This window comes from Oryctolagus cuniculus, chromosome 8 (assembly GCF_964237555.1).
Source record: "Oryctolagus cuniculus chromosome 8, mOryCun1.1, whole genome shotgun sequence".
Lineage (NCBI taxonomy): Eukaryota > Metazoa > Chordata > Mammalia > Lagomorpha > Leporidae > Oryctolagus > Oryctolagus cuniculus.
The window spans coordinates 37,142,778-37,153,571 of record NC_091439.1 but is presented as its reverse complement, the minus strand read 5'-3'; positions in this window follow the sequence as shown (position 1 = coordinate 37,153,571).

Here is a 10,794-nt window from a genome sequence, read left to right as displayed (position 1 = left end):
CACATGTGTTAAACTTCCACTGTTTTCCCAGGCTCATTAGTAGGCAGCTGGATCAGAAGTGGAATAGCCAGGACATGAACTGGCAACCATATGGGCTGTCAGCATTGCAGGAAGCAATTTAACCTGCTATACCACAACATCGGCCCCAGTAAGTACCATTTTTTTAACCACATGGAAGCCTTTTTTTCTGTATCCACTTTCCAACAATGGACATATTATATTCTTTCTCCTTTTCAATATGATAGGTAAAAAAAAAGACATCTTGATAAGTTCTTCTTTGCTTTTCACTGATTATAAACAAAGTGAGATACCTATTTTATATATTTTTTTGCCATTTGCACTTCTCCATTTGCAAATAACATCTTTATCTTTTGTTCCATTTTTCTATTGATAGTTTTATCTTTCCTTATCAATTTGTAAGTTATTTAAAAATATATACATATATATAATGCGGGATTTTATTTTTATTCATTTGTAAATTCCCTTTTACCTCAAGCGTCTTTTGCTATTAAAACTAGACCATGAAAATGAGACATTTCTTGGGAAAAGTAAAAATTTCAAATTATTAACCTTGAGTTCCACTTGATATCTAAAGTATAAATGATAACCTCAAAAGCCAAGACCTTGACTGCAAAAGTTATACCTTAAGACAAGAAAATACCGAGCCAAAACATGACACAGTTAGAGCATAAAATGTGTGTTATACTCAATAGATTTGAAAAACTGCAAAATGATAAAAGAGCTGATTTTCCCACTCAGATGAATTAAATGAAAGCCTCTCGTGGTTCAACGTTGAAGAATCTGAAGTTCTGATTCTAAAGTAATGAAACTTTTTTATGTGATCAGCAGAACTTAATATATCCCCAATATTGCTGAATGATGTTGGTGCTGAACCTTAAGCTCCCAAGTAAGGACTCCATCTAGATGGGCCTGGAGAAGACTACAGAAACTCTTAAAATGTTTTGATGAATCCAAGAGCAGAAACCTGATCCTTGTCTGCAGGGTGCAATACAAGGATGGATCAAGCCTCAAAGGAAGTCCCCAGGGCTGGGAAATGTGGCAATGGCTAAGGAGAAAAAAGTTTCTCAATTTTGTAAAATCAGATAAGTAACTGATGGGAGGGTTTGTGGCACAGCAGGTTAAGCCACCCCTTGGGACATCTGTCTCCTATATCAGAATGCCTGGTTCAAATCCCAACTACTCTATTGCTTCCGATTCCACTTCCTGCTAACGCACACTCAAAGAGGCAGTAGGTGATAGCCCAAGCATTTGGGCCCCTGCCACTCACATGGGAGACTCGTATGAAGTCCTTAGCTCTTGGATTCAGCCTGGCCTAGCCCCAGCTGTTGTGGGTATTTGGGGAGTAAACCAGCAAATGAAAGAGCTCTCTTTCTCTCTCTCCCTCTGTCTCTGGCATTCTGTGTTTCAAACAAATATATACATACCTATAAAGAATTAGCTTTGAAAGATTCAGCAAACTAGAAGAGGCATTAGGTGAAACACATGCCCTGACAGACAGGACATGGACTGTGTGAGCCACATGCTGTGGCAAAAGCAAAACGGTCAGGGACAAAACAAAACTACCAACAACAGATGCAGTGGGAATAGAGCCTGGACAACGAAGCACACTGCATCAGACAACAGCAGAAGACAACTGTGGACCAGTTTCTTCTTCTGCAACACTAAGGCACCACGTCACCACCGAAACATAGATACCATCTAGGGAGTAGGGGTGCAGGAAGCAAGGTGCACAGAAAACCCTGAAATCAGAAATCACTACATTAACTAAGAGTACTAGAAAGTAACCCAATTAAATTTTCACTGTCAAACAAAAAAATTTAAAAGTGTAGTAACATTGATTTTTAAATAGTGAAAACGCCAGCGCCGCAGCTCACTAGGCTAATCCTCCGCCTTGCAGCGCCGGCATACCGGGTTCTAGTCCCGGTCAAGGCACCGGATTCTGTCCCAGTTGCCCCTCTTCCAGGCCAGCTCTCTGCTGTGGCCAGGGAGTGCAGTGGAGGATGGCCCAAGTGCTTGAGCCCTGCACCCCATGGGAAACCAGGATAAGTACCTGGCTCCTGCCATCGGATCAGCGTGGTGCTCTGGCCGCAGCGCACCAGCCGTGGCAGCCATTGGAGGGTGAACCAACGGAAAAGGAAGACCTTTCTCTCTGTCTCTCTCTCTCACTGTCCACTCTGCCTGTCAAAAAATAAAAAATAAATAAATAAATAGTGAAAGCAACCCTTTTAACCTCTAAAATTCAAACTAAAAACATGTATCATACATATGGCCAATATCTTTCCCAGGTTGTAATTTATCTTTCATTCCTTTGAGATTTCTGTTGTTTGGGACTTTAGTCTGCTTTTGCCTTATAAGATCTTGGGGTTAAATTCTGGGTTAGATATAATGCTTTAAAAGTTTCCTTGGGGCCAAGCTGTGACATAATGGGTAAAGCTGCTGCCTGCAGTGCCAGCCTCCCATATGGGCGCTGGTTCAAGTCCTAGCTGCTCCACTTCTCATCCAGCTCTCTGCTATGGCCTGGGAAAGTAGTAGATGATGGCCAAGTCCTTGGGCCCCTGTACCCTCGTGGGAGACCCAAAGGAAGCTCCTGGATCCTGGCTTCAGATCAACCCAGCTCCGGCTGCTGCAGCCATTTAGAGAGTGAATCAGTGGATGGAAGATCTTTCTGTCTCTCTCTCTCTCTGACTCTGACTCTCTGTAACTCTGCCTTTCAAATAAATAAATAAAATCTTTTAAAACAAAGTTTCCTCCATCCCCAAATGATATATATTCAAATATGTTTTCTCCATTATTCTTATGACTTGCTTTTTTTTGTAACTAAAACTTTGATATATCTAAACTCATTGAGTAGAAACTAAAAGAAGAAATTCAGCTATTTTTTCCAAATAATAATTAGTTTTTATAATTAATTTGTTTATATTTTCATTGACACCTCTTCTAAAATGTTTATTTCTTTATTTATTTTTATTTGAAAGGCAGAGATAAAGAGAGACATACAGACAGAAATCTTCTATCTATGGATAGGCTCCCCAAAGGACTGTACCTGCCAGGGGTAGACCAGGCTGAAATCAGGAGCTCAGAACTCAGTCTGGGTCTCTCCTGTGGGCAGCAAGGACTCGACTTCTTGAGCCATCACCTTCTGCCTCCCAGGGTGTACATTAGCAGGAAGTTAGATTGGAAGGGGAAGCAGGGCTTGGACCCAGGCATTCCAATATGGGATGTGGATGCCCGAGCAGCACCTTGACCACTGCACAAAATGCCCACCTCCTGCCTAAGTAGATTTAATGACAGCCTTATCATAATCTACTATATACATATAGTCATATTAGTGCGTATAGAGAAAAAAGCAAGACAGTCTTCATCTGAATTCTCCTTCATGTATCCATATGACTAATATTAGACCAGGCTATTTTAACATCTGAAACACCATAATATATTTATTATATGATTAATCAATTATCTGTTCATTAAAATTTATTTTAAGAAACTTCCTGGATATTTTCATGAATTTCTTCCTTCAGATAAAATTTAATTTTGTTAAAGTGTTCTCAAAAATATTTTAAACATTTTATTTATAATTAATGAAATTATAGATTGTTTTATAGTATAGATTTATATTGTTTTATAATACTATAAGTTATTTTTATTCTGTTGAGTCATCCTACTCAAAATAAGCTATTTATTTAACATGGAAATTAATAGCCTTCATATATATAATCAATAATCAGTTACATGATTTAAGGGTTAAAAAAAGTTTATTCGGAATACTTTTAATCCTCTTTAATTGCAATAATGAAATTCCTAAGAGAAGCTAACTTCATAAAGAGAAGCGTCTTATTTAGCTCACAATTTTGGAGGTTTATATATAGTCCAAGATCAGGCAGCTCCACTCCTAAACAGAATGATTGGATTAAGTTCCCACCCTCTTAGTGCCATTAACTTATGACTGGGATTTAAACATCTGCATGAGTTCAGGAGCCAGATCTAGTTCAAACCATGGCAAATACCGACAATTAGAAGAATTTACCAAGAAATATGTGAAGCCTACATTCGAAAAACTTAACAGCATTCCTGAAAATATGAAGTACAGCTAAATAAATAGAAAGTTGTCAGTTTCTCCTAAATTGATTTATAAATTCAATGCAGCCTCAGTAAAAAGTACCAACAAATGTTCTAATGGAAGCAGACTAGACAATATGATACTAATGATACTAAACTTCATGTGGAAAATAAACATGTAAAAATAGTTATAAAAACACTTTAGCACTACTGCAATTAAAACAATGTGGTATTAGTACATTAAACAGGCAGGCCAATTGAGGAAAATAGACATTTTTAAAAATAAACTCAAATACATATTAAATGATTTAAAGGCCATCTCACTATAGTAAAAATTGACTTTTTCAAATATTGAGTTGGAACAACTGCTTAACTATCTTCGAAAAAATAAAAATTGGTCCATACCTCACAATACACTCCCCTGTCTCCAAATGGATGAGAGGTCTAAGTGTAAAGTAATGAAACTCAAGTACTAGAAGGAAGCATGACTACATTCTTCATTAACCTGATGTAGGGAACAACCCACAACTAAAACACAGAAATGATTTTTAAAAGATTATTAAGGTTCACTACGTTAATATTAGCAACAGGGGTAGGCATTTGACCTAGCAGTGAAGACGCCCACATCCAATATCTGAGTGTCTGGGTTCAATATCTGGCTACAGTTCTAATTCCAGCTTCCTGCTAATGCAGACTCAAATAACTGAGTCCCTGCTGCCCACGTGGGAGACCTGGATGCAATGCTCTGCTCTGGGTTCAGCCTGGCCCAGCTCCAGTCATTGTGAGCATTGAGGAAGTAAAACGGCAATGGAGTGCGCTCACTCTCTCTCTCTCTCTAGATCTTTCTCTCCATTTAAAGAAAAAAAAAAAAAAGCTACATAGAGCAACCCCTCATCCCCCCCACCAAAAAAGGCAACTGACAAACCAAGAAAAACTACTGGTCACACATATCACAAATAAAAGACTAATGTTCCTAATATATAAGCAGCCTTTAAAGTTAAGGGATAAAATATCAAAAACATGATAGAAAAATAAGCAAAATAAATGAACAGATAATTCACACACATACATACCAAAAAATCCACATAAAAGTCACCTCAAATCTATGAAAAGATTTTCAGCCTCACCCTTGAAGAGAAAAATGAAAAGGAAAGCAATTCGTCTCTTGGCAAGGCTTAAGGAATAGTCACTCTGATAACACTGCTATAGGAAAGTTACTATAACTGTTATAACAAAACATAATAGGTGGGAGAAATAGTCCAGTGCTGAGCTCAAATGATAAAAATCAGTAAGACACACTTCCTGTCCATGAAGGCATAATCCTTTTCCCTGTGTTTGAGAAGCGAACAGTGGAGGAGAGACTTGGGCACACCAAGTTCAATGTCAGTTACTGTACTAAATGCCACAAAGTCACTACAGCAGAGGGCACGTAGGCTAGGAAAAGGGTTTTCTGGAGGCAGTGATGCCTAAGCCAGAAGGAGTGCGCCGGAAGGGAGGAAGGGGAAAGGCAAGCGTGAGGAGCGTGCTGGCAGAGCATTGCAGGGGCTTACAGTGTAGTGCAGCACTCAGTGCTACAGCAGACCCAACCCCACCAATGGGAGCAAATACCCCATGGCCACCAGGCCACGTGTCCCTGACAGCATCTGAGCTCCATCCTTAACTCTCCTCTTTCCAGCTCCCAGGCCTGATGAGCACCCTCAAGTGGGTGCATCCATTCCCTCAGGTTACAGTAAAGTGAGCTCACCTGGGGGCCACACGGATTTTTTATAATCTGATTATTTGGTGTGAATGTTAAGATTTCCCTGCCTAAGACTGATTTAGCTTTTGGAGAATACGTCACCACGGGACTGGTCTCAAGGTATAAATAGTCAGGTGCGCAACTCAGATGTAATCATTCCCACAGCAGTGTACATAGCAATTTGCAGAAAGCAGTAGGCTATCCAACACAAAAGCCACCTAGTAGTTTACGGAAATGGTCTAAGAGAAACGAGGGTCCAGCTGGAGCACTGCCACACAGATATGGAGAGGAAGCACCAGAGTTACCTGTGATCATACCCTCTCTTCCACAGAGGGAAAAACTACATTTTACATTATAGGCTGAAGTATGAAAATATCTTAACCCAGTATTATATTAGTAACAACAGAGGCAAGTGTTTGGCACAGCACCCTATTAGAGTATCTGGGTTTGGGCTGGCGCCATGGCTCACTTGGCTAATCCTCCACCTGTGGCGCTGGTACTCCAGGTTCTAGTTCTGGTCGGGGCGCCGGTTCTGTCCCGGTTGCCCCTCTTCCAGGCCAGCTCTCTGCTGTGGCCCAGGAAGGCAGTGGAGGATGGCCCAAGTGCTTGGGCCCTGCACCCTCATGGGAGACTGGGAGGAAGCACCTGGCTCCTGACTTTGGATCGGCGCAGCAGGCTGGCCGTAGCGGCCATTTGGGGTGGAACCAACGGAAGGAAGACCTTTCTCTCTGTCTGTCTCTCTCACTGTCTAACTCTGCCTGTCCATGGAAAGCCAAGACACTCTGGGGGAAAAAAAAAAACCTAAATGAAAGATCTCCACGACTGAGATCCCAGTGGAAATCAAAGAAGGAGGTACTTTTCTCTGAAGGGAGGAGAGAACTTCTACTTTGACCATGGCCTTGTCTAAATATGATCAGAGTCAGTGAACTCAGGGGGCTTCCATAGCCTTGGCAGCTCATGACAAGAGCCTAGGGTGATTACTGAGGCCATAAACAAGAGTGTCAATTTGTTAAGTCAACAACAGGAGTCACTGTGCACTTACTCCTCATGTAGGATCTTTGTCCTTAATGTGCTGTACATTGAGGCTTAATGCTATAACGAGTACTCAAACAGTATATTTCACTTTGTGTTTCTATGGGGGTGCAAACTGTTGAAATCTTTACTTAATGTATACTAAACTGATCTTCTGTAAAAAAAAAAAAAAAGAAAGAAAGAAATTATCAATCCCCAACTTGACTTTCACTGGGATTAAACATGACAATAGGTCTGATCTGATTTCATCATCATTTAAAAAATCATCTATTATTTTTCACTTTATGTTTCTGTGTGGGAGCAAACTGTTGAAATCTTTACTTAATGTATACTAAACTGATCTTCTGTATATTAAGAGAATCGAAAATGAATCTTGATGTGAATGGAAGGGGAGAGGGAGTGGGAAAGGGGAGGGTTGTGGGTGGGAGGGACGGTATGGGGGGGAAGCCATTGTAATCCATAAGCTGTACTTTGGAAATTTATATTCATTAAATAAAAGTTTAAAAAAAAAAAAAAACTCTGCCTGTCAAAAAAAAAAAAAAAAAACAGTACTTGGGTTTGAGTCCTGGTGGCTCTACTGCTGATTCCAGCTTCCTGATATTGTGCACCTTGGGAGGTAGCAGGTGATGGTTTCAGTACTGTGGTATCATTGCTAACTCTTGTGGGAGGCCCAGATTGAGTTCCTGGCTCCTCGCTTTGAACTGACCCTGCCCTGGCTGTTTCAGGTATCTGGGGGTAAACCAGTGGATGGGAGATCTTTCTCTCTCCATCTCTTTCTCTCTCTGTCATTCTGTCTTTTTTTTTCCTTTAGATTTATTTATATATTTGAAAGTCAGGTAGCCAAATACTTGGGCTCAAATACTTGGGCTACCTTCCACTGCTTCCCCAAGCCATCAGCAGGGAGCTGGATTAGAAATGGAACAGCCACGCCATGAACCGGTGCCCAGATGGGATTCTGGACTTGCAGGAGGCGGCTTTACCCACAGACTCATATGCTGCCCCCTACTCTGCCTTTTAAACAAAGAAACAAACAAAATAAATATATGACATATGCAATGGGGGCTTTCAGAATTTGAGCACTTATTTAATATTGTTCCACCAAAACAAAATATGCTGCTGGCGGTAATGTTCACTAATGTAGAATTTACCTTAATGTAGATGTGTACACTTTCATATTAATCTCAGAACTGCAACAATGAAAACACAATCACAAGGGTGGTAGAATTTTTAAAAAAAATACAAGATTACTCACTATGAATGAGCCCTGTGAAATGTCATCAGCCACTTCTGAAAGAAGCGGCACTCTGTATCCGTCACAGAGGGGCTGGGAGAGCACAGAACTCGACAGAGAAAACGGATTTTTTTTTAATGTTCGTTTTCTGGTGATTGTGCTGTTTCCCTAAAAAGTTTCTCTCTCTCTCTCTCTCCCCTCCGTCCTTCTTCTTCTTCTTTTTTTTTTTTTTTTTTTTTTTTTTTACAGGCAGAATGGACAGTGAGAGAGAGAGACAGAGAGAAAGGTCTTCCTTTTGCCATTGGTTCACCCTCCAATGGCCACCGCGGCTGGCGGCTGGTGCACCGCGCTGATCCGAAAGCAGGAGTCAGGTGCTTCTCCCGGTCTCCCAAGGGGTGCAGGGCCCAAGTACTTGGGCCATCCTCCACTGCACTCCCGGGCCACAGCAGAGAGCTGGCCTGGAAGAGGGGCAACCGGGACAGAATCCAGCGCCCCGATTGGGACTAGAACCCGGCGCCACAGGCAGAGGATTAGCCTATTGAGCCACAGTGCCGGCCTCTACTCAGTCCTTTTTAAAAAAGATTTATTTATTTTATTTGAAAAGCAGAGAGAAAGAGGGAGAATGAATGAGAATCTTCCACCCACTGGGTCACTCCCCAAACGGCCACAGTGACCAGCGCTGGGCCAGGTTGAAGCCAGGAACCAAGAACTTCATCCAGCTCTTCCACCTGGGTGGCAGAGGCCCAAACTCGGGCCATCTTCCACTGCCTTCCCAGGTGCATTAGCAGGGAGCTGGATCTCATTCCCTCTTCTTGACTGTAATCTGTCAATATTACTTATCCTAATATACTTAATAGTTTTATATCTGTAGACAACTTCACTTAGCTTATTTTTAAAAATATGTATTTATTTATTTGAAAGTCAGAGTTACACAGAGAGAGGTCTTCCATCCGCTGGTTCACTTCCCAATTGGCTGCAATGGCCGGAGCTGCGCCAATCTGAAGCCAGGAGCCAGGAGCTTCTTCTGGGTCTCCCATGCAGGTGCAGGGGCCCAAGGACTTGGGCCATCTTCTGTTACTTTCCCAGGCCATAGCAGAGAGCTGGATCGGAAGTAGAGCAGCCAGGACTCAAACCGGCGCCCATATGGGATGCCAGCACTGCAGGCGGCAGTTTTTCCCACTATGCCACAGAGCCAGCTTCAGCTTATTTATTTTTAGATGAGATTATTTTCTTACATTTGTACCGTTCTCGAACCAGCAGCCATATGGGATACCAGTACTTCAGACAGTGGCTTTACCCACTAGGCCACAGCACCACCCCCATTTGTGCTACTCTCAACCTACTTCACAGCTATATGTGCGTGTGTGTGTGTCTGTATAAATATACATATACATATGTACAGATATTCACACATAATATACAACATGCTTTGTAGTGACAGGTATTAATACAGGTGCATCGTAACAAAATCTGCCTTTTTTCTCCTCTGAATGATTGCCTAGCATCTTAGGAAAGTCACCTTCATAAACTCTATCACTTACAATTGGGTTAACTGCATCAATAGGAAGTCTGAGATTACAGTAGCATTTCCTAACTGCAATAGCAAAAGACTGTCACACATGGGAGATGAAAGCCTGATCCAGCTTACAAAAGTCCACCTTTTAGAAGTGATGTACATTTTTAAAATTTATATACCTGGTATTTTATGACTTGCTTGAGAATTGCTTAACATCCTTTACCACATAGGCCTTTAATAGTTTTTGCCTCTTACCTAATGCCATCTGGTGTAGATCAGCTTATTATATATAGCATCATCTCTAAAGAATTCTCTGTATTATTTATAAATATTATAATATGGGTTATAATAAGTTATGAAAAAAATGCAAACACATCTGGAGGTCATTTAGCAAAAATCAATAAGGCCTTTTTAAATCGAATCATTATTCATTTGTTAATCTGATTGGCTCACTAAACATTTCCATTGTTTCACTAAACATTGCCAGTTTGTTCAAACATGCCTCAGAGTTGATCAAAAGAATCAGTGGCTACATTAAAGCACTAATTAAGTTTTTCATAACACTATTCATCAGAAAGTTATAATCCTCTCACACTGGTGAATCTGTACTTGGGCAATAGAAATTCGAACACTTCAGCTACACAAGAAGAAGGAAATAGAGGCTTATAACCGTCATCCAGGCAGTCTATATAAGAGAAACTTTCCATTAAAGATTAGTTTGCCCAAGTTTTCTAAATCATTACTTTAAACCTCCATGTCTCTTTGTCTATGCCAACATAACTATCACAAATTCCTATAAAAATGGTTTCTTGCACATTTTTAAACTATCAAAACCACAGTCACACATATTTATAATCCCAATAGACTTGCCCTTAAAGAATTCCTATTGCTTTTAGCAGGATACACCCATTCCCCAGAGTACAGTCAGCTTTCTTAATATACACTAATGAGAGAAAACATCCTATTAATAAAGCAGGTGGCAACCATTACAAATGTCGTATTAAATATTAAATAAAAGGGAATTTTCTGAGCCAAAAAGTAATAATATGCCGTGTCCACCGTGTATGCTACGCCCGCAAAGGAGCTCTTTTACAGAGTCTAAGAGCTGAGTGGTTTGACATCTCACTCTAAAAGACATGAAGATCACTAACAGTTTTTGATGGGCTGCTTTCTGCCAGGCCCTATGCAAGGCACATT